Here is a 23,329-nt window from a genome sequence, read left to right as displayed (position 1 = left end):
AACTAAAATTCCCTTCAATCCTCCCCAAAAGTGACCGTCAGGTGGGCATGTGCAGGTCAGCCAGTCACCAGACCACAATGATGATCAAATTATTTCTTCTCTTCCAGTGTGCAGGAAGGAGCATACATCAGTCCCTGTGATGTGCCTGAAGCGCTTCAACATAGACAGATCAACTTCACTGGAAACCATCTGCGCTGTACAGCGAAGGACCTTCAAGCATCATTGGTGGGTTGGCATCTGTTTCTATGTGTCCCTTTTCCTCTTCTACAGACGCCCCCTCACTGCTCTGTCTCTGTGTTGGTGTCTATTTATATGCCATCGAGCAATATGGGGGAGTAAGGGAGGGTACTATTTGCAGTGCTCTCATAGGCTGGTATATTAAAACACGCTTCTGTCTGGAGACACGCATGAATGCAAGAGACGAGGTGTCAGATAGATCGGTTCTCACATGGATGTTTTTCAGAACTTCAAGCTGTTCTGCATCTTCCCACCTGTCGTTCCACAGCCGGAAGCCACCCTCATGCTTCAGGCCATAAACTGAGCGGAACAGGGGTCAGGAAGGAATTCCCCACCCCCTGTATTTCATCTTCCCTTCCAGGCTAAGATTATGAGAAGGTTCCAAGGAGAGGAGTCTGCATATCTGACAGCTTCCAACCACCCTGAGCCTGGCCAGTCTGGGTTCAGACCCAGGCACTAGTTGCATTAGAGCAGGGCTACTCAACTTTGGAAGCCACCGTGATGCTCCCAGGACGTGCTAAGGGCTGCAACTTAAGAGCGGTTGCATATCCATGCAAATATATGCAAATAGCTTCTTTCACATGGATGGGCATGAACACAAAGATGAAGGCAAGACTACACAACACAAAGGCCCCATTTTAGTCAGTTCTGCTGCTGTTAATAAAATGCAACATTTACCTGATTTCCACCCATCTGACAGCACTTTGAATGAGCAATGACAGTCCAGGAATTGAACGACTAAAACGCATCTTAAGAGAAGAACGTTCTGTTGACTCGCCGTTGTGGAGCGTGTTCCCAGTGGAGGCCATGGTCAAAGGATCCCACCCGTGGGCCGCGTGTTGAGCCCCGGGGAAACCCAAACCGCACCGCAGGCCACAAACAAATGAGCCGCGGGTCGCATGCATGGGCCACGTGTTGAGTAGCCCTGCATTAGTGGAGGATTGATTCCGAGAACTGGAGGGAGACCAGGTGCCCATGCAGGTGCTGTTAATTAAGTCGGCGCAGGAAATGCTTTTCCCATCCGGGGGATGTTTTCAAGTCTCGGCTTGACAAAGCCCTGGCTGGGTTGATTGAGTTGGGATTGGTCCTGCCTTGGGCAGGGAACTGGACTTGATGACCTCCTGAGGTCTCTTCCAGCTCTATGATTCGATGATTTCTGCCCTTTTCCTAATTCTGCATTGGGATCAGAATGGAGACGTCTCCACGTTTTTTTCCAGGGAATTGTCTCCCTTCGAGGCTGCTGACCAAGAGGTGTAGCGGGCTCACTTGCCAACCGAGGCAGGACTAGCTTTATTTTTCAAAACGGGAAAGATCCCCCGGGAGTGTCGTTGGAAACGATGCCTTTTCGGGCCCTAGAGCTCTCTGTGGCCCTGTCCCCCTTTCACTGCGTCTGTGGGACTTTTACGCAAGATTCCCAGTTACTTTCACAGGCATTGGGGCAGTACGTGAGAAATCATGTGCTGATACAGCAGGGGTGGCCAACCTGCAGCTCGTGAGCCGCATGTAGCTCTTCTCCCCCAAAAGTGCGCCCCTTCCATGTCCTCCCTCCTGGTTCCCCTGTGCTCACTGGGGTGGCGATTCAAAATGGCATCCAAGATGGCGGCCAATGATGAGAGCCTGATATGGCCTAAGCCTAAGCTTAGGACAAAGCACAGGAAAAAAACCTACGCTTGTTTCTTAAAGGGACAGCCTCCTTTTTTTTTTCCCCCTCGACAATTCTGGTGCGGCTCTTCGCATTTTACATGTTACAGCCAGGTATTGTGTGTCCCTTTACTAGCAGGGGTGTGTGGGCACACGCACCATTGGATTCTAGAGCCTGCCGCCGGTTGTTTTCTCTCCACTTTGTGGCATGCAATCCCGCAGCAGCTGCCAGATGGTGTTTTCAATCTGTGTCTGGACTGGAAATTGCCATCACTCCTCTCAGCGAGAGGCCACGCTTGGGTCACTGTCGCGGGCATGATGTTTGGAAACAGGGAACATTCAAGCTATTGTGCTGAGCTGCCTGGTTGGAAACATGGAATGTTCCGACTGAAAGCTGGGGTCAGAATTCACAGTGATCTGGACAAACTGGAGAAATAGTCTGAGTTAAACAGGATGAATAAGGACAAATGCACAGTGCTCCACTTAGGAAGGAACAATCAGTTTCGCACATACAGAATGGGAAGCGACTGTCTAGGAAGGAGTACGGCAGAAAGGGATCTAGGAGTCATAAAGGGACCACAAGCTAATAATGAGTCAACAGTGGGATGCTGTTGCAAAAAAAACAAACAAGATTCTGAGCTGCATTAAGAGGAGTGTTGTGAGCAAGACACAAGAAGTCATTCTTCTGCTCTACTCGGCGCTGATTAGGCCTGAGTTGGAGTACTGTGTCCAGTTCTGGGTGCCACATTTCAAGAAAGATGCGGAGAAATTGGACGAGGTCCAGAGGAGAGCAACAAAAATGATGAAAGGTCTAGAAAACACGAGCTGTGAGGGAAGACTGAAAGAACTGGGCTTGTTTAGTTTAGAAAAGAGAAGACTGAGGCTACATCTAGATTGTGGGAGGGTTTCAGAAAAAGATACGCAAATTGCGAACTGCAATTTGTGTATTTTTTCTGCTTTTTTTTGGAACTGGCTTTTCTGGGGCCAAATTTCGGAAAACCCTCTTCTTTCGGAACGTCCCTTATTCCTTTCACCAAGACGAATACAGGGATGCCGAAAGAACGCACCCACTTTTTTGGAAACTGTTCCGAAAAAGTGGATGCATCACCTGGACATGGCAGAGTTTTTCCGGGATATCTCCAGTATCCCGAAAAAACTCTGCAGTCTAGACATAGCTTGAGAGGGGACATGATAGCAGATTTCAAGTATGTAAAAGGGTGTTACAAGGAGGAGGGAGAAAAATTGTTCTCCTCGACCTCTAATGATGGGACAAGAAGCAATGGACTTAAACTACAGCAAGGGAGATTTAGGTTGGACATTAGGAAAAACTACCTTCCAGGGTGGTTAAGCACTGGAATAAATTGCCTAGGGAGGTTGTGGAATCTCCATCACTGGAGATATTTCAGAGCAGGTTGGATAGACATTTCTCAGGGATGGTCTATTCTAGATGGTGCTTGGTTGTGCCTTGAGGGCAGGGGACCGGACTTGATCTCTTGATGGCCCTTCCAGTTCTAGTGTTCTATGAGTTTATGGTTCTATGATTATATTGTACTCACGTTACACTGTTGTATGTACTGCGGTGGGCTGGCTAGCGATTGTGTTCCTGGCTCAGATGAATGCTCCTAGAAGGACCAAAAGTCACTGGGGGCTTCATTAATGCAGATCCCCCGTGCTGGAGCCAGGCACGTACCATGTCTGCTGGAGGTATGCCTCACTGGGTTCAAGCAGCTGGGCAGACCAAGGACTTGAAGCTTTATAAAATTATCAGTCCTGGACAGAGAGGAGGGTCCCTCACACTCGATCCAAGAACTGTCATGAGAGGGACAAGGAGTCCTGTGGCGCCTTATAGACTAACAGATGTATTGGAGCATAAGCTTTCATGGGCAAAGACCCACTTTGTCAGATGCATCTGACGAAGTGGGTCTTTGCCCACAAATCTTATGCTCCAATACATCTGTTAGTCTATAAGGCTTGTCGCTTTCTCAGATCCAGATGAACACGGCTACCCCTCTGATATGTGTCAGAGGGGGACCAAGAGAGACAGATCCTGCAGGGGCTTGGAGAACGTTGCTCCTGAGTGAGTTTCACCAGGGATATTCAGAGATCTTCCAGACATCAACTCATCTAGGTATTTGCCAAGTTTCACAGGTCACATACAAAGCACTAGCAAAGTCAGTAGAAACTCAAATTTCAATACAGACCCGTGCCTCATTTGTGCTGCCCTGCATACAGGGCCGGATTAACTCTTCTGGGGGCTCAGGGTGATTAGATTTTGTGGGAGCCCCCAGGCTCCAGTGGGGCCAAAAAGGAGGGATTCACTGGATGGAAGGGGGCTGCAGGTTGAGGCAGGACTGAGGGTTTGGTGAGGACTCCGACTGTGGGTGTGAACTCAGGGGTTGGGTTGGGGATGAGGTGTTTGGGGTGCAAGAGGGGGCTCAGGGTTGGGGCTCTGGGTTGAGATGTAGGGTCTGGGAGGGTTTTAGGGTGCAGGAGGGGATTGGGATTTGGGACACTTTCCTGGGGCAGCTGCTGTTGGTGCGGAGGAACAGGTGGTTCTGTGCAGCCCACACTGCCCTGTGCTTGCCAGCAGGCATGGCCCCCCCGCAGCTCCCATTGACCATGATTCACAGCCAATGGGAGCAGCGGGGGGCAGAGCCTCCAGGTGAAGGCAGTGCAGGGACAGAGCTTTCCAGCCCTTGTGGCGAAAGAGCTCCAGCTGCAGGGGAAGAGGAACGGCAGCACGCCGAGCACCTGGTGCCCCAGCCTCTCCCTTCTCCCCAACCCTCTGCTCCCCATCTCGACCCCTGCCCAGATAATCCAAACCTTCTGCACCCCCCTCCTGAACCCACACCCCCACCCAGACCCTGCACCAAAATCCCCTGCCCCAGGTCACAACCTAAACCTCCTACTACACCTCTGCCTCAGGTCACAACCCCCTTCCAGACTCTGCACTCACTCCTGCACCCCGCTTCCAGGTCAGAATCCCCTCCCACACCCCCTTCCGGACTCCAACCCCTGCACCTCTTCCTGCATCCTAATCCCTTGCCACAGGTCACGATCCCTTCCTTCTTTCAAACTCCCTATCAGATTCCACACCCCCTCCTGCACCCCACTCCCTTACCCCAAGCTCCCTTCTGCACCCAACCTCCGGCCCCGCCCCCGCACCTCCTCCACAGCCCTTGACCACCTACCAAATTCTCGGAATGGCCCCCATCAAAAATGATTGTTCCCCTTTGGTCTAACTGATCACCAGACTGGCAGAGACCCTGCAGGGTTTTTTGCCTTCCTCTGCAACCTGGGCTCCCGGACCACTGACAGTTTTAAACTAGTGTAGCCGGTGGAAGGAAGTTCTTCTTCACACAGCGCACAGTCAACCTGTGGAACTCCTTGCCTGAGGAGGTTGTGAAGGGTAGGACTATAACAGGGTTTAAAAGAGAACTAGATACATTCATGGAGGTTAAGTCCATCAATGGCTATTAGCCAGGCTGGGTAAGGAATGGTGTCCCCAGTCTCTGTTTGTCAGAGGGTGGAGATGGATGGCAGGAGAGTGATCACTTGATCATTACCTGTTCGATTCACTCCCTCTGGGGCACCTGGCATTGGCCACTGTCAGCAGACAGGACACTGGGCTGGATGGACCTTTGGTCTGACCCAGTCTGGCCGTTCTTATGTGGATTCTCTGTAACTTGAAGTTTAAACCATGATGTGAGAATGGACGGTCCATTCCTTTAGGCCAGTGGTCCCCAATGCGGTGCCCGTGGGTGCCATGGCGCCCGCCGGGCCATTTCTGTGTGCCTGCCGAGTGATTGGTGCCAGCCGTGCCCCTAGGCGCGTGGCGCATGGGCGGCGCCGTCCCCGGGCGCGCAGCACATGGTCAGTGCCGGGCCTGGGCACGCGGTGGTTAGGTGGACCCACCCCCAGATGCACGGCGCGAGGTCTGTGCCAGCCCCGGCCCTGGCCCCGGCCCCGGGCGTGCAGCGTATGGGCTGTGCCGGCCCAGGCGTGCGGCACATGGGCGGCACCGGCCCCAGGCACGCAGCACATGGGAGGCCCCATCCCTGGGTGAGCGGCATGAGGGCTGTGCTGGCCCCGGGCTTGCAGCGTATGGGCAGCGCCAACCCAGGCATGCGGCACAGGGGTGGCGCCGGCCCCAGGCACGCAGCACATGGTGGCCCCGCCACCGGGCGTGCGGCGCATGGGCACTGCCGGCTCCTGGGTGCGTGGCACAGGCGCCGGCTCCGGGCACGCAGCACATGAGCGGTGGCTGCCCCGCCTCCGGGCGCACGGGACATGGGCTGTTCCGGTCCCGGGTGCGCGGTGGTGTATGGGCGGCCCCAACCCTGGGCGTGCAGCACAGTTGTGGCACCAGTCCCGGGAGTGCGGCGCATGGGTGGCGCCAGCTCCGGGCACGTAGCGTATGGGTGGCCTTGCCCCCGGGCGTATGTGCGGCTCCGCCCCCGGGTGCCCAGCGTGCGAGCAGCCTTGCCCCCAGGTGCCCGGCAGCCCCAAAAGGTTGGGGACCACTGCTTTAGGCCTACGCCTCAGCTTTGTACCTCAGATGCAGCCCTTGCTGGAAGAACTCGGCCCAGAGCCCTCCCGGGTACCATCAATCCCCTTTGCGCCTGTCTTGGTTTCTCTGGCAACCACTGCGCAACAGCCACCGAAGCAGAAGGCAGAGAGGAAGGGAAGTGGATGTGCCGGAAGGAGGCCTCGTGGCTTGAGAGAGAGTCTGATGGTGAAGAAACAGACCAGCAATGAAATGAATGAGGCAAATAAGGGCTGAAGCTGAAATTAGGTGGAGGAGAGCTGGTGGGAGGTAGCACTGGGTGGGGAGAAGGCACACCAGATACCACGGGGGGGGGGGGCGGGGGAGGCGGTCTGGGAGCATGCCTGCAAAATGGGCCCCATCCATTGGCGTGGGTTGATCTTAGCAGAGCAGAGGGGACAGTGGCCTAATGACAAAGCCTGTGACACCTGCTAGCTAAGATTGTCGGACTTTGTTTCCCTTTTCTCGCACTTTCTTTCCTTTGTTTTTTCTTAAATAAAGGGGAAACGGAATGTAAACATTGGTGTGAGGGATATCCAATCACGTTTAATGAGTTAACCAGTCCAATGTTAAGCTTAACTAGTTAACTGATTAAACGGGGGCGGGCTTCCTGGGTAACCAGTTAACCAGTTACCCATTCACATCCCTAAGGGATGTGGGTCAGGAATGAGGGATTTAAGCTCTCAAAAGTCAGGACATTCGGACGTCTCTGTCAGAGTCTCTGTCCCCCTCACACCTATGTTCCGGGTACCCTGTGTCCTCAGGGCGCAGATAAGCTGCTTGTGAGCAACAGCCATTTTGAGGGGAGCTGGCTGGTCCTTTGGTTAAGGACCTGTGTCCTGTTCCTCATTCTAATCTGCAACCGTGGACTTGGCTGCTCGGTGCCTCAGTTTACAAAAGGGGGCCAATGAAACTTAGCTTTCAGGAGTGTTGGGAAAATGAATGGATCTTTGTTTGTTTGAAAACAAACAAAAGGAAGTTTTTCTTCACTTAGTGTGCAGTCAACCTATGGAACTCCTTGCTGGAGGATGTTGTGAAGACCAGGACTTTAACAGGGTTCAAAAAAGAACTAGGTACATTCATGGAGGTTGTGTCCATGAATGGCTATTAGCCAGGATGGGTAGGAATAGTGTCCCTAGCCTCTGTTTGTTAGAGGCTGGAAATGGATGACGGGTGAGGAATCACATGAGGATTCACTGTTCTGTTCACTTCCTCTGGGGCACCTGGCATTTGCCACTGTTGGAAAACAAGATACTTGGCTGGATGGACCTTTGGTCTGACCCAGTCTGGCCGTTCTTGTGTTCTTATGTTCCTAGGAACTGACTTGGATAAATCAAGCCAAAGCTTTTCAATGGGAGCTACAGGAGTGTCTTTTGGAACTCAGAATAATAATAGAGATGTAGCCATGTTAGTCTGCTCTGGCTGAAACAAAAGACAGGACTATGCAGCACTTTAAAGACTAACAAGATGGTTTCTTAGGTGATGAGCTTTCGTGGGCCAGACCCACTTCCTCAGATCAAATAGTGGAAGAAAATTGGCATGACCATAAATACGAAAGGGATATAATAAAAAAAAAGTGAACACATATAAAATTGACAAATCAGATTTTAGAACAGAGGAGGGGGTGAGGGGGGAGGTTAGACACTAACACATTATCTCATAGACACTAACCTCCGCCCTCCCTCCCCATTCTAAAATCTGATTTGTCAATTTTATATGTGTTCACTTTTTTTTTATTGTATCTCTTTGGTATATATGGTTGTGCCAATTTTCTTCCACAATTTGATCTGAGGAAGTGGGTCTGGCCCACGAAAGCTCATCACCTAATAAACCATCTTGTTAGTCTTTAAAGTGCTGCATAGTCCTGTCTTTTGTTTTGGAACTCAAATGTCGTGGGCATCTCGAAACCAAGTCTGCAAGCCGTGAGACAGGAGTGCATCATCTGTCTTCTCAAACCTAGGTTTTCTTGGGGTCCACGTTTTAGAACCTGGGCGTTCCTGATATTCCTTCTAAAGCCCAACCCGTATTCAGCCTGCTTAGCTTTGCTTGGCTGAACTAAAAGCACAATGAAAAGCAAAGTGGAAAATGCTGCACTGCCCAAGACAGCAACGTGGAAAAATCCATTCTGCCAAACCCCATCCTCTCCCTCGTTAAACACACAACTTCAGTGCGCACCAAATTAGTCCTTTCAACAGATGTGTTCTTTTCACTGGCTCTGTTTCTGAAGTAGCTGTCAAACTTGTTCTACAGTCTCTGGCTTATGGTACAGAAAACCTGTGCTTTTAAGAGGCCTAAGGAATATTGTAATTTATTTCCGGCACATGGACTGTTCTTAATGGATATCCATCTAAAAGCCTTTATTGTATTATTCAATAAGGCTCGATTTGGGGCAGAGATGATGGGCAGATTATGATCTCATTTACACTGGTGTAAGTCTCTGGAAGCCAATGGAGTCAGTCCAGGTTTACGCTAGTGTCAATGAGACTGAAATCTGGTCCCTTTTATTCCCATAACAGAAATCCCCATAGCCCACCGAATTCTGTATTTTCTTTCCCTGCTCCTTTTCCCCCAGTGACTTAGGGAAACACCACGAAATTCGGATCCAACCATTACCCCAGCCATAGTCAGATGACTGAACACCGAGTACAGAGGGCCAGGCCACGTGATGGCTGCCGACTCGCCTGGCAGTACGTTGTGGGGGTTACATGCACTCCGTGTTTTCATGCTCTCTCCAGAGTGCTTGCTGATAAGTGAAGGTTACTGCTGTACCAGACACTTAGCTATTAGATGTTGCGTTCACACAGCAGAAGGGCTGAATTAAAATGAAAAAGGGTTGCCAGGCGACCCACAAAGGACTAAAATAGATGAGTGCTGAGGAACCAAGTATGGAGTGAAATGTTTATATCAATAGTCAGATCGGAGTCTCATCAGCCATGTATGTCGCCAGAATGGTGAGAACAATGGGAGTCATCCGAAGTTATGAACCATCTCTGAATGAATACACTCAGCAGCCTACCGGCTTCCCCGCCACAGGGATGTATGCTAGTGATTGAAGATATCGCACTATACATCGGGACGAGAACAACCTTGCTGACCAGCTAAAGAGAGAACCGGGGGATGCATGTGGCTTCTGTCTCTGTTCATCTCTCTCAAATGTTGTCCGCAAAAGTCTTTGAGTCCTGGGAATTTAGTGACAAGAAGCCAGATTCCAATCCCCATGGAAATTCAGGGTCGCTCCAGTGAAGTCAAGGCAGTGGCTGCAGGTTTACACCAGTGGGAATGAGATTGGAATCCAGTTCAGGGAAAGTGAACTAGCCGTTAGTAAATTTCTGACCCACCTTTCACGGCAACCACCGGACATGAGATCACATGCCAAATCCTACAGCTACAGAAGTACATTCTCATTCCAAAACTGTTCAGATTGAGACTTTAATGTCACAGCTCTAAGCAAGAACTTAGCAAGGGAATCCCCATCGCTTGCAGTCACGGCTGGATCACTTTCTTTAAATCATGCCAAGCCAGCAGAAGCCAAGATAATCGTAAAAGTCCCTTCCAGCCTTAAGATGTATAAAAATTCATGAACATTTGAAAGGTAAGGGCTCCATGACCCCCGGCATCTCAGCTTCGTCGTGCCCATGCGACTCTGTGAACGCTTACTTTGATTCTCTCAGAGGTAATGTGGACCTCGAGTGCTCACTGGCTCCAGGGTGAGCAGGAGATATTGGTAGTGCAGAGAGCTTACATGAGACATGCGACTTCCAGACCCTGTGCACAACATCTCTAAGGCCTGTGTCCACGTACAGCGTAAGGGCACTAGTACTGCTCCGCAAGTTAGACAAACACTTCATATTCATATGGCAGGATTTGCCCTTTAAAATCCCAGCCTAAACTCTGCACTTAACTTACTGCTAGCGTTCTGTGCCACCTCTGTGCTGATTAAGCCTCAGTTGGAATATTGTGTCCAGTTAAGAACATAAGAACGGCCGTACTGGGTCAGACCAAAGGTCCATCTAGCCCAGTATCCTGTCTGCTGACAGTGGCCAGCACAGGTGCCCCAGAGAGGCTGGACCGAAGACAATGATCAAGCGATTTGTCTCCTGCCATCCCTCTCCAGCCTCTGACAAACAGAGGCCAAGGACACCATTTTATCCCCTGGCTAATAGCCTTTTATGGACCTAACCTCCATGAAATTATCTAGCTTCTCTTTAAACTCTATTATAGTCCTAGCCTTCACAGCCTCCTCTGGCAAGGAGTTCCACAGGTTGACTACATGCTGTGTGAAGAAGAACTTTCTTTTATTAGTTTTAAACCTGCTACCCATTAATTTCATTTGGTGTCCTCTAGTTCTTCTATTTAGGGAACTAATAAATAACTTTTCTGGAGAGATGTGGAGAAATTGGAGAAGTTCCAGAGAAGAGCAACAAAAATGATGAGAAGTCATGAGCTATGAAGGAAGGCTGAAGGAATTAGGCTTGTTTAGTTTGGAAAGGAGAAGACTAAGAGGGGACATGATGGCAAAGTTTTTTCATATCTAAAAGGGTATTATGAGGGAGAAAAATTGTTCTCCTTGTCCTCTGAGGATAGAACAAGAAGCAATGGGCTTAAACTGCAGCAAGGGAGGTTGAGGTTGGACATTAGGAAAAACTTCCTATCAGGGGGGTTAATCACTGGAATAAATTGCCTAGGGAGGTTGTGGAATCTCCATCACTGGCGATTTTTAAAAGCAGGTTAGACAAACACCTGTCGGGATCAGGGATGGTCTATGGTGCTTGGTCCTGCTGGGAGTTCAGGGGATGGGACTTGATGACTTCTCGAGGTTCCTTCCAGATCTAGGATTCTCTGATTGATTCTTTGGGGCTTCCGGGAAGCACACCCGATTGTTCTTACGTTAAAACCATGGCTTATATATCTATGCTGCCCAATAAATGAGATGCTTACACAGCATGTATGAATCAGTGTCTGTTGCTGGCTTTTGCAACGAGGGCGTAACGTGGAAAGCCGAAACATTTTCATCCCTGCTGAAAACATTCCCCCGGTTCCAGTAACTCTTGGGTGTAGACTACTGCAGTGTGGGGTTTACTGAGCTGCTGGACCTTCCGTCTAATGCAGGGGTGGGGAACCTAAGGCCTGGGGGCTCAGTGCAGCCCCTGGCTTGCCTGGATCCAGCCCCCGAAGCTCAGCCCCCCCCCCCCTCCGCCCTGGTCTCAGGGGTGTCCCTGTACTGCCACAAGAAGGCCACAGCAAAGTTCTCCTGCGCCCGGAGTGCAGGCCCCTGCCACCGTGGCTACCAAACAAAGCTCGTTGTGCCGGGTGCAGCCTGGGGCCCCTGAGAGAGGCTGGCGCGGGGCCCCTTTCCATTGGCACAGGGCAAGAGTGCATGCCAGGCCTTATGGCCTTTACCATCCACGTACACCAGCAGCCCTGGGATCAGCCGGGGAGCTGCGCCCCCCGGCTTTGTGTGTGTGTGTGTGGGGGGGGGGCAGATCCCTGTGTATCCGTATCCCCAAAGGGGAGCCCCAGATGATCCAGGGGTGCCCCGGCTGCGGATCTGCAGGGCTCTGGTAACAGACACGAGGCGCCGGGGGGTTCAGTCTAGATGCCCCCCGATCCCGGCCCCGAGAGCCCTGTCCGGGGGGCGCACTTGCAGCCTCCGGCGGCCCCGCGTACGCCCCGCTCCAGCCAGAGCGCAGGGGCTGGGAGTCTCCCCCCGCCCCCGCCTGCTGGCCACGCAAGAGCGCGGGGGCTTGGCCTGAAGCCCCGCTCTGCGCAGCGCCCCCCGCCCCGCGCAGCGCTGCCCGCGTCCTGCGCCGCTGCTGCGCGCCTGGAGCCCTCCGGCTCCGCCTGCCCCCTCCCCAGCCTGACGCAGCAGGGCAGCGCCGCCGCGCCCTGCCCCTGCCCGCCGCGCCGCCAGCAGCAGCCGCCGCGTCTCCCCGCCGCCCGCCGAGCCCGGGCACGTGGCGGGACCCGCACCCTGCGCCGGCGGCTGGGGGCGCCGCGGGGCGCGCTCCCTGCCCGCGCGTGGGGCGCAGGAGGCTGCCCGGAGAGAGGCGCAGAAGGGTCCCCGAGCGCCCGCGTCGCGCTGAGCCGGTGAGTCCCCCCCCCGGGAAGCCTTTCTGCGCGGATCGGACCTAGCGGGGTGGGGATCCGGCCCGGGCGCCCCTGCACCTGCCCGATCCCGATTGCGCATCGCGCACAGGGGACATCTGCCTCCATCCCCCCCTCCTCGCCCAGCCTTTCAGCGCAGGTGCCCGTGTGGGGGGCTGGGAAGCAGCCCTGCTTGCTCCCCCCCTTCCCGTCTTGCTGCAGGCTTGCCAGCAGACCCCCCTCGCCCCCAGCCTGGCAGACAGCTATCGTGCGCAGAGGACGCTTTGCTCTTTTGGGTGAGAAGTGGGGGGCTGGTGTGTTGTGTCTGCACCCGCAGCCTGGGCTGGCGCACCGTCTGCGCCAGGCTTCGCCAGCCGGGCCGGGCGGGCTGCCCCCTCAGCGGGGGCTCTCCCCCCTCTTTGGGGAAAGGCGCCAAGCCCCCACCTGCCTGCCTTGAGCACGCAGCCCCCCCTCTCGCCCCCCACATGCTGCACTTCCCACTCCCTCCCGGCGCTGTCTCATTCCTGATCCTCTCCGCCTGGAGCTCATCTGTGGCGAGTGGCTTTTCCGCAGGGACCGTCTCCACGCCTCCCTGGCTCCTTTGTTTCCCTTCGCGCCGCCTTCACCTGTTGGGCGAATACGCAGCACCATGAAGGTTCTGGGGCATAAGATAGAATTGTTCCCAGGTAAATGGCATCTCCCCCCACACATGGGGGGCGCCGGGCAGGCGGGTGAGTTACGTTCCCGCACTAAAGGCGCGTGGCTTTTCCCGCTTCCGTCCCCAGCAAAGGCTCTTCTGTGGATGCAGCTCGTTGGTGGCACTGCGCTGGCATCCTGGCTTGGGGTAAAATCCTGCCCGGCAGAGGAAATCCCCAGCCACTGGCATCATCAGACGCCAGCTCCGGCCCTCCGTCAGCGGCTTGTCTTGGGAGGGGGGAATGTGCTTTGCACAAGAAACCCATAGTGGAGCTGGCTGCGGGAGCGCAAGCAAATGCGGAGCCAGCCTGGGAATGTTTCACTTTGGGGGGCAGATTTCCTCTTGGTTCCGACCCCTCGGTGTCAGCTGGCTCGTGTTTGCACGGTGCTTGGAAGCGCCAAGTCTGGTGGTTGATTGTCTCCTGTGACAAGCAAATGCCCCGCAGCCTGGCAGCAGCTTTTTCTGGGTCCCCTGCGTGTGGACCTGCCTGTTGCTGGGAAGAGGGGGCTGGCTAAGGATCGGAGAAGGGGGCTGTTTCTCTGCAGGAGGCTCCGGTTGTGCCCTGTTGACGCAGGCTGCTTTCTGCCTCCTCAGGGGACCAGCTGTTGAGCCAAAGCCCAGGGTGCCTCAGCCAAGATGGGGATGCAGAGACACAGCAAGGCACGGGAGCCAGGGACCTTGCTTGGTTTTTTCCCTGTGTTGCGTCTGGTGGCCAGTTGCCGAGGTCTAGTGACTGAGCAATTCTGGGTGCACCGCGGCCGTGGGCACTGTGGGCCGGGGGTGGCAGACCTGTGATTGCTTTGGGGTGGTAGAGAGAAGGGCCGATACTTAGCCTGGGGTCTGTGTGGACTCTCCAGCTCCTCCCCATGCTTGGGAGCCAGATGCACAACCCTCTGGGCGTGTGTCCAAGGAGCAGTTCTAACCTCAGTACTGGTAGCCCCCCGGGGGCGGTTATGGGTGCGGTCCGGCAGGTGTTTGGCTGTAATAATAATCCCTAGCTCTTCTATAGCACTTCTGATCAGTAGATCTCAAAGGAGGGGGCAGTATCAGGATGATCAGCATTTTACTGGTGGGGAAACTGAGGCACGGAGTGGGATGGTGACTGGCACAGGTCGGAAGAGCCCAGTGCTCCTGCATGGCAGAGCCTCGTTCTCCTCCAGAGGCTAATCCCCGGTGCCCCAGTCGGGGCTGGGCTGGAGGAGGATGCAGCCTGGTGTGCTACCAAGGAAGCCGGGGGGACCCAGACAGGGTGTCTGGAAGCTGATCGGTGGAGGGGGGGTGCAGTCTCCACCTTGGCTGAAGCCTCTTCCGGCAGGAGAGCAGAGCTGAGATGGGGAAGGTGGTGGAGTGGGCACCGGCGCGTCTGTTTTCTCTCTCGCTTCCAGCCCCTCCGGGCTGTCTGGCTGCCGTTTGCTTTCCCAGGCTGAGCCCTGGGGACTGGGGGGAGGTGGGTAGCTTGCTCTCGGCTCCAGCTGCAGCCCCTGGGGTCCATGGGTAAATAAAGCGCCTGTGTGCCCGGCCAAGGCAGCCGTGCCTGGGGATCTCATTAGCCCACAGTAGCATCTACCTGGCTGAGGGGTCGTCGGGGGAGCCAGGCTGCGCCACCGGAGGCTGTAGCAGGAATCTGTAACCTGGCTCCATCTACACGGACGAGACTGGACCACGTGCCAGAGGGGCCAGGCCGTGCGCAGGCCCCCTCCTGCCTGTGCTGGGCTCCTCATGGAGCGGGCTGCTCTCCTGCCCAGCGGTGGGTGCTCCCGCGGGCACCAGGTAGGGGGTAGGGGGGCTGGAGAATGACGCCAAGTCCCTTGCCCGCTGATCTGTCTAAAATGGGGTGCAGTGTGTGGGGGGGGAGGGGGCGAGCAGACCCTGTTGGGAGCAGTGAGCTCTGCAAGCTCCCAAGGTGTGTGCCGTGGATGATTTCCCTTGGCACTGGCAGTGCGGCCCGCCCCTCCCCTCCCGTCTCCTCCTCGGGGACTCCTGCTTGGCCGGTGACGTCCGGGGGCCAGTCTCCCCTGCCTGTCTCCACCTGGCAGTGGCTGGAGGCCACACGCCCTTGCCTCTCTGTTTCCCGGCTGCTTCGTTTCTCTCCGTCGGTCCAGGATCCGTGACCGGACTCTTAAGGAGAAGGGGCCAGCGCCCAGGAGGCAGACAGCCCGTTTGCTGCGGTGTTGGCCAGCAGGCCGCTCAGCGCTCCCCAGCACGGTGCTGTCACTTGTGCCTGTCACAGCGGGCGCTGCATGATCCATAGGCACTGCCCTGCCAGAGACCCTTTTCTTTACTGCCCCCCCTGCTCGCTCACTTTTCCCTTTTAGGGCCCTTCCCGGGGCCTTACTAATAAACTCTGCGTCAGGGAGAGAAAATGTATTCCTCCTGGCGCAAGCCAAACATGGCCGCCTTCTGTGTGCTGCTTTGCCTGCCTTGTGGTGCCTGGGAGCAGCGGGGTCGCAGGCCATGGTCCTGTGGTCTGCGGGCTCCTTGAGGCAGGGCCGTCTCGCGCTGGGTTTGTACGGGGTCTGGGGCGGCGGGGCCTGAGCCCGGCTGCTGCCTCTAGGCGCTGGGTTAATGCAAACGGGAGCCGGGCCGTTCGTTAGCACTCCCGGCCCGACGCTCCTGGAGGGAGATTGGAGGAGGCGTTTCTTTCGGCCGTGGGGAGAAGCACGCCCCTGCCAGCAGACTCGCAGGCGGTGTTAAATTGAGCGTTGGCACAAGTGGGTGTCTCCTCCGTGTCTGTCAAGCCCCGCGCGGGTATAACGTTTGTATCCGCCTCCAAAATGAGCTGTGGATATTGGCGTCCAGGCCTGCGAATTTGCAGGGCTCTTCCTCTCTGTTGTGTCGAGAGCCAGTCTCTGCAGAATTTAGGGCCACACGTGGGCTCGGCTCGGGCTCCCCAGGGGTTCGGTGACGTGGCTTTCACTTGACGTTTTCTTTCTCGTAAGTGTGACGAGGCTCTTGTGCTCGGGCGGGACTTGCCGGGGGTTCTGAAGGTGGCCAGGCGAGGGCACTGGGTGAGGGCAGGTCTCCACGACGGGCTGTGTTGGATCCAGCAGGGGTCGGTTTAGCAGGGAGGCAGGCGAAAACGACCGCCGAGCGTTCTCCGGTATTCCATCCCCACGAGATGAGGAAGCGGGGTTGACGGGCGGGTCAGCTGCCGACTTGCTGCAGGGAAGAGACCGGGGTGAGTGGCTGTAAGCACGTCGAATTCTGCCACGTTCTTCCTGGGGCTGAAATGGCGTAACTTAGGTGGACGGTGTAGGTAAGGCCTTCTGTTTCACAACCCCAGACCTAGCCCCGTCTCCTGCTCCAAGGGGTCAGACTGTTCCTTGTTTGTCTCTCCTCAGTGAGGCTGGATTGGAGGGTTGTGGATGGAAAGACGGCAACGCACAGCTCCGGAGGCAGGTCCGCCGTGCCTGGGGTCTGGTTAGAACACAGGAGCACCCCGACCAGGTTACAACAAGGCATGGCCCGGCCCTGCTGCAATCGGCACGTAGACCGAGAGCCAGACTCTGGGTCTGATGTTCTTCTCATGACCAGGCCTGTTCAGGAGGGGGTTGTGTTGTGCAAGGCAGAATTTGGGTGGCTTTGGTGTGAGGCGTGGTGGCTTAGGGTTGCCAGGTCTCGGAGCACAGGGCTCGTCCTCCTGGCATGTTGGAAAGACGTTTTTCCTGGTCGCTGGTTACTGAAGAGCAATGCTAAGTAGGGATGTTAACCGGCATGAGGTTTACCAGTTAACCGGCCCTTGCCAGGGAACTCCAGCGGGGAGCAGCCCCGGCTGTGGTGGGGCTGGTGGATGGGACCCCCGATCCTGGCTGCAGCAGGACTCCCCGGTCACGGTGGGGCTGACGGGCAGGCCCCCGCAGTGGGGAGAGGCAGCCAGGGCTAGGTTAAAAGGGTTAACCGGCTACGTGCTGTCGTTTAACCGGTTAACTAATTGAACACCCCTCGCAGTAAATCTGATACTGTGCCGAGGCTTTGCGGGAGGATGGCAGTCACGGGGTAGACGAAGGTCCCTGGGTCCTCCAACGGTTTTGGTTTCCAGCACCCCTTCTGGGCGGCGCGCCGGTCAGCTGTTCTCATGCCGGGTTCCGCCTGTGGCCGGCGCTCCCATGCTGGAGGACGTGGGGTGGTTTGCGGCAACAGAGGGGTCCGGCAGGGTGGCAGGGGCCTGCGGGGTCAGCTGATCGCTCTTAGGAGTCGGGGGAGGGTGTTGACCGGTAGAGGGGCGCAGGGATCCCCCAAGGAGGAGGCGCATCGCTCGGGATATTTGCTGGGGGGAGGCGATGACTTAGTCTGTTCTCGCCGGAAGGGCGTTCGTCCTCTGGCGGGTTGCCAAGGGACGGGAGAGCAGCGCGGCCCCTTCCGCCAGTGCCGAGGGGCCTCCACCTTCCGCGGATCCACACTGCCGGCGGAATGCACTTGTCAGCCCAAACGCCCCGAGTTCCTCCCTGCTCACCCCCCTGGCAGGGCCCAGTGTTCCCCCAACCGCGGTGCGGCTGGCCGAGAGCCCGGAGCAGTGCCAGGAACGCAGAACTGCTTGGCTGTAGGAGCTGGGGAAGGTACCTGCCCCTGCAAAGGACCCCGGAGCCTTCCGATTGATCGCCACTTTCAGTATAAAGCTGGTTTAGTTCTGGCCTGGGACCTTTAGCAGCTAAAAGACGCTTTTCCATCCAGCCCTTTTGTCGGCCTCAAATGTCCCAAAAGCCTGGAAACTCAGACAGCAGGTGGGCAGGAGCATCAGCGCAGCCTCCCCAATGCTGGCAGGGGACCCCCAAGCCTCGGGGGCCAGATCCAGGCAAGCGGGGGGTTCGCATCCGGCCCTCGGGCCTTAAGTTCCCCGCCCCTGCACTAGGGGAAGGGAGCTAGTCAGTCAGTTTTTGGGCAGGTAGGTTGCCGGATTGTGCAAATTCTAACACCACCAGCTAATGAGTCCTTGTCGTCTTAAGGCCTCGCCCCCTCGGAATAACTGTCTAATCGTTGCTATGAAACGTGGCCAGAGCCCAGCTGTGCTAGAACAGAGCTTCTTGTTAGGGATGTTAGCTAGTGGGTAATTGAGTAGTCGTGTAACCGCATGAATTCCGAGTGGTTACTCGACTATTCTGTGGGTGGAGCCGGAGAGCCCCCTGCCACCTCACCCTGTTGCCTCTATATCAGAGGCAGCAGTGCAGGGTGCCAGGCAGGAGCTGGTCTGAGAGGGAACCAGTTTTAAAACCTGCTCCTCACGCAGACCAGCTGCTTGCTGCCCGGCACTGCTGCCTCTGATACGGAGGCAGCAGCGCGGGGTGGCAGCAACCCCTGTCCATGGGAAGTCCGAGCTATTTAGAGGCAGCAGGATGGGGTAGGAGGGCAGGGGAGGCTGCCGCAAAGCAGCCTCTGCCCACGGACAGAGGCTGCTCCGCATCCCACGAGCACCCGGGCTGCCGGCCCCACCCCTGGGAGCTATCGAATAGTCGTGTAACCGCTAAGATTCCATGCAGTTACACGACTGTTCAGTTACACGCTAACATCCCACCGCAGATGGGATTGTGGAGGCCGTTTCTGGGGTTCGTGGGTAGGTGAGATGGCCCAAGAGGCGCCCATGCTGGGGGCCTCCTGTGGAGAGTGGGAAGGGTGGACTTAGCAGACCCGCGAAAAAGCTACCGAAGGTTTCCCCCTCCATTCTTACCCTGGTGTCTGGGCCTTTCACACGCTGCAGTGATGCTGTCTGATCTACAGTGTGCACATCCCCCCCCCCCCCCCCCCGCGTCCGCTGTGAACATCTTGGCATCTGTGGCGTCACGTGTCACCTGTAACATCCCCGTGGTCAGTGCGGTTTTGGATGGACTTGTTGTTTAATATGGTCGAATCCTCCTGGTTGGCACAGATCTGCACAGAAGGGGAAAAGGTAAGCATAGCTCCGGCTGAGCTGCGTAGGTGAGTCGTTTGAATTGCAGGGCTTGCTGTAGAAAGAGCATGAAAAGGCCAGAGAATACCACAGGCAGGGAAGAGGCAGCCGGAACAGAGCAGAGAAGCAGGGTGAGGAGAGCGGGGGCTGGTGGGATGCGAAACCCGCGCTAGCAAACAATGATTTGCTCCTGTTAGCTATGTACATGGGCTGCCGGCACCCCCTCCTGTGTCAATTAACCAGGCAAGGAACACCGATAATCCATTGTTCAGAGCCATTGAAAGATCCTGCCTTGCCGCGGGCCGTTGTCCCAGTTAGGCAGGGGGGAGGGCTAGTTAAGAGGCTGCTATTGAATTAAGCATATGTTGCCTTTTTGGGTACTCCGCAGCGGCCAATGCAGGGCCTGGATTTCAGAGACCTCTTTCGATGAGTCAGATCTGCCTCCAGTAAACAGCCCTACCCGACGCGGTGCTTGTTGTCGCTCAGTCTCGGATTAGTAAAGCAGGGCTAGCGTAACTTTCTGTTTTACGGGTGGGGAAAGGGAGCCATTTGCCAAAGGCTACGTAGCTAATCCAGGGCAGAGCCAGGAATAGAACTCGTGTCTTCTGAGTCCTGAGCGGGTGCCCTCCCTCGTAGGCAAACTGCCCAGACTTTTGGGGCCAGAAGTGTTTGTGGCTGTCCTGTCGGTGGGGAGTGTCTGGATGGGTATTAAAATAGGTCATGTACTTACTATGCATGGAGAGAAGGGGGAGGGCATCTTGAGAGCCCGGGGTGGGGAGCTGGTCTAGCAAGCACGTAAGAACAAGAACGGCCAGACTGGGTCAGGCTACTTGTATCTAGCCCAGTAGCTTGTCTTCTCTCAGTGGCAAGTGCAAGATGCTTCAAAGAGAATGAACAGAAAAGGGCGATTACCAAGTGACCCGTCCCATATCATCCTGTTCCCAAAGCATAGGGTTGCATTTCAGGCCATCTTGACCTATAGTCATTGATGGTCTTATTCTTCGTGAACTTCTCGAATTCCTTTTTGAACCCCCATTGGTCTTTGGACCTGCAGAGTCCCCTCGTCCCATGTTTTGCGGCTTGACTCTGTGTGCGTGCTAAACTTGTTCTCTGTTTGTTCCATTGGGTGGGTGCTGGCTCGTGTTTTACGTGAATGAGTAAATAACATTTTTTCTCCGTACCAGTTGTGATTTCGTAGACCTCTGTCCTATCCACCCTTCGTTGTCTCTTTTCCAAACTAAACAGCTCCAACGAGTAGCCCTGTGGCCCCTTAGGGTATGTCTACACTACCCTCCTAGTTCGAACTAGGAGGGTAATGTAGGCATACCGCACTTGCAAATGAAGCCCGGGATTTGAATTTCCCGGGCTTCATTTGCATAAGCGGGGAGCCGCCATTTTTAAAACCCCGCTGGTTTGAACCCCGTGGAACGAGGTGTACCGGTAGTTCGGAATAGGAATCCTAGTTCGAACTACCTAGTTCGTGTCCCGTGTAGCCGCGCTGCACGGGGTTCGAACCAGCGGGGTTTTAAAAATGGCGGCTCCCCGCTTATGCAAATGAAGCCCGGGAAATTCAAATCCCGGGCTTCATTTGCAAGTGCGGTATGCCTACATTACCCCGCTAGTTCGAACTAGGAGGGTAGTGTAGACATACCCTTAGAGACTAACAAAGATGTATAGTAGTATGAGCTTTTGTGGGCAAAACCCACTTCCTCAGATGAGCTGGAATGGAAACAAGTAAAACCAAGATATGTATATAACAAGCCAAAAAAAAAAAAAAGTACCTGTCAACTGTAGGATCAGCGCCCACCGCAACTCATTGGGTTAATCTGCATCACATATTGCAAGCTTCCTGGGTGCTCCATCGCCAGAGTTAATTCCTTAGGCTAGGATAGAAAACCTATGGCTCTGTGCCAGGCGTGAGTGGGTCTTCAGGGGGGCGGGGGTGGGGGGTGCTCAGCACAGAAATCTCACTGGGGGCATGTCTCCCCTAGGAAATTATTTCGAAATCCTACATTCGAAATAATAACTCCCAAAATAATCATTTTGAAATAAGCTTTGTTCCCCGAGGAAAGCAGGGCTGCAGATTTCGAAAGAGCCAGCCCATTACTTTGAAATAACGGCTTGGTCGTGTGGACGCTCCGCTTGTTATTTCGAAAGAAGGGCGGGTTATTTCGAAATAACTCCCTAGTGTAGATCAGGGCTGGCTGATGCCTCCCCCAGCCTTGTCGGCAGGGCTGAGCTGACTTGGCTGCCCAGTTTGTGGAGCACTTTGCTCATCCTGCGTTAGCTCCTTTGTGCTCTATTGAGGCATTAACCATTTCATTATTGGGGTTGCCCTTATGGAAAAGGCCTGCAGGACTGAGCTGAGAGCCGTTTCTCCTCGGCAGCCCCTGGAATTCTGTAGCGGGGGCTCATTCCCCGTCAGACTCCATGGGTTGATAGAGTATCTGTTGTCAGACCGTCTTCTCGGTGACTGCCCAGGTGTGCCCGAAGCCTCCCACATGCTGGGAGCCGTCGCCTGTGGAGATTCTGCTCCCATGTGCCTGTGCTGGAGTTAGAGCTGAGTGGAAAATGAGGATTTTTCTGAGGGAAATTTCGACAAACACGAAGAAAGTTTGTTTTTGCCGTGGGAATCCGACGCGCAAATGCCACCAGAGCGTCTCCTGGGAGACAAAGCCTGGGTGCTCTGGCCTTCGTTCTCTCCGATAGGCCCGGCTTTCTGGTCAGCCCACGTGTCCCATGATGCAACTGTCTGCCCTCTTGGTGGCCGTTGCATGGCAGCAGAGCATGAGGGAAGGAATCCCAGGCCTGAGAGAGGAATGGGAGCAGAAAGCACCTCTGCGACAGCTCCCATGAGGCATCACAACAGCCTCCAAGAATTTCTGGCTCAGGCGTTGACGACAGCAAAACGTGCTCTGGTTGAAAACCCAGGTGTGCATCAAATAAACAGCTTTGACCGACGGCGTCTGACCGGCCTTAGCTGGAAGCTGGATTGACAAGAGCACGTGTCGTCTCGTTAGCTCCTTGAGATTGCAGACCACCTCGCCTGGTGCGGGGGTGTTGGCCGCACTCTTTTCTGGGGGGAGAAGAGTGGGGAGGGGTTGCACCGAGGTACTCAGAGGAGCAGAAATGCCTGCCAGTAGTAGAGGGGGGGCAGAGCGAGGGCGGCTGGCTTCAGCAGTGGTCCTGAGCATGCTCAGTACAAGGGAAGCAGCAGATGGGGGAGAGGATGCAAGACCATGGCATATTCCCCCCCCCCCACGGATTGCCAGGGAGAGCTCTAGGGAGGAGAGGGCAGGGAGCGCTGCGTGTTACCAGACAGCGCCCCCTGCTGCACGATTGGCGGCACGTCAAGCCCAGTGTCAGAACAGCAGGGCAGAGATTTGGCATCTAAAAATATATCCTGCCCGCATTATCCGGTTTCCATGGAGACCACCGAGACCACAGGCAGTGTGGTCAGAGGCGTGGCTGGATCTGTCCCCGATGCCGCCCCGCGGTGCTCACAGGGCTGCTCCCCTTCTCCCTCGAAACGGTGTGGGGCTACTGAGCAGCACGCTGCCGGGAGCACCCTGGACACGGGTTAGCTGTCCGTGTGGCTCTCTGGAGCCCCCGCTGGGCTCCTGCACACTCGGGAGGGATGGCGTGGGACGCACTGGGACCTGCGAGAGATGGCCTGGCACCCGAGAGTTGCCCAAGGAAATCGATGCTGAACAGATTTGCACTGGGAGGAGGTCTAAGCCCAAGGAGTCCGACCACCTCTTCCTTGCGGCCTGGTGCACCGAATCCACGGGGCAAAACAGGCTTCTGTGAGAGTCTTGAGGGTTCTGCACCTGCCTCGAATCTCACGGCGGGGTGAATAACGAATCCCTGGCGTTACACCATCTCGCAGCAGTGAGTCCCCACAGTGAGGTTCCAGCTGGTTGACATGGATGTTAGTGAGATCAGAACAGGCTCTAAGCCAGGGGCTTTCTAAGGCGTCTGCTAGGCACCGGGACAAGTGACGCGGTACTTTCAGAGCCACTCCGATTGTGCCTACCTCGTCAGGTTCCTTGGATAGGTGCTTCCCTCCTCTCCCTCTGCTCAGCTCAGCCCAGCCCCAAATCTCCCCGGGGAAGCTTCCCTGATCCTGTTTTTGGCAGGTTGGCCCTTGCAGAGAGTTGGGATTTAATCTCTGATCTCTTTAGCTCTGCTGAGACTCGAGCCTCCGTCCTGTTGTTTTAACGTAATCAGGATAATGAAATAA

At 55.4% G+C, this 23,329-nt stretch overlaps 1 protein-coding gene across 4 annotated transcripts in view; it reads left to right on the top strand.

The window, feature by feature from the left end:
• Positions 1–206: 206 nt before the first annotated feature.
• Positions 207–23,329, top strand: part of NDRG4 (NDRG family member 4) — an 82,415-nt gene continuing 59,292 nt past the window's right edge. The window contains exon 1 of one of the 4 annotated variants that reach the window (XM_075940481.2): positions 207–225. The gene's annotated coding sequence lies outside the window, so the exon portion shown is untranslated. Of the gene's footprint in view, positions 226–12,325; positions 12,512–13,171; positions 13,195–23,329 lie in introns of those variants that run through there. The other 3 variants (XM_075940480.2, XM_075940478.2, XM_075940479.2) reach the window with 3 other exon arrangements.

Source organism: Pelodiscus sinensis, chromosome 12 (genome assembly GCF_052426305.1).
Source record: "Pelodiscus sinensis isolate ZL-2025 chromosome 12, ASM5242630v1, whole genome shotgun sequence".
Classification (NCBI taxonomy): Eukaryota; Metazoa; Chordata; order Testudines; family Trionychidae; genus Pelodiscus; species Pelodiscus sinensis.
The sequence above is the reverse complement of the archived record's forward strand: the minus strand, read 5'-3'. Positions and strand labels throughout refer to the sequence as shown.